The 334-nt window shown below is 57.8% G+C and overlaps 1 protein-coding gene across 3 annotated transcripts in view; it reads right to left on the minus strand.

Moving 5' to 3' along the window:
* Positions 1-334, minus strand: part of LOC121923041 (zinc finger protein 726-like) — an 11,422-nt gene extending 11,088 nt beyond the window's left edge. For 2 of the 3 annotated variants that reach the window (XM_042453152.1, XM_042453148.1), the window contains exon 1: positions 227-334. The gene's annotated coding sequence lies outside the window, so the exon portion shown is untranslated. The remainder of the gene's footprint in view (positions 1-226) is intronic. The other variant, XM_042453151.1, reaches the window with a different exon arrangement.

The following is a 334-nucleotide window of genomic DNA, read 5'->3' on the forward strand; positions in this document are numbered from 1 at the left end:
GGCCCCCTGACTTCTCTCCATGCTCTGAAGGCTGAAAGGCAGAACCCTCCCTCCTCCCTCTCCCTCCTTGTTCCTTGTTGGCCCCTTTCCCCTCTCCCTCCCTCCCTGCCTCCTTCTCTCGGGTGCAGCCAGGCAAGCCTTGGGGGCCCTTCCTCGCTTGTAATGGGGGAGATCTGGATGCATCCCCCGAAAAACAACAACACCCCCTTTTCTTTTTCCTTCTCACCTGGGGTCTGCTTTCCAGGAACGAAGGAAGAGAGGTCTGCTTACGATTAATACCTCGCAGGAGCAGGGAGTGCAGCTTCCTAGAGAGGCAGGGAAGGGTTCAGCTGAG

This window comes from Sceloporus undulatus, chromosome 2 (assembly GCF_019175285.1).
Source record: "Sceloporus undulatus isolate JIND9_A2432 ecotype Alabama chromosome 2, SceUnd_v1.1, whole genome shotgun sequence".
Classification (NCBI taxonomy): domain Eukaryota; kingdom Metazoa; phylum Chordata; class Lepidosauria; order Squamata; family Phrynosomatidae; genus Sceloporus; species Sceloporus undulatus.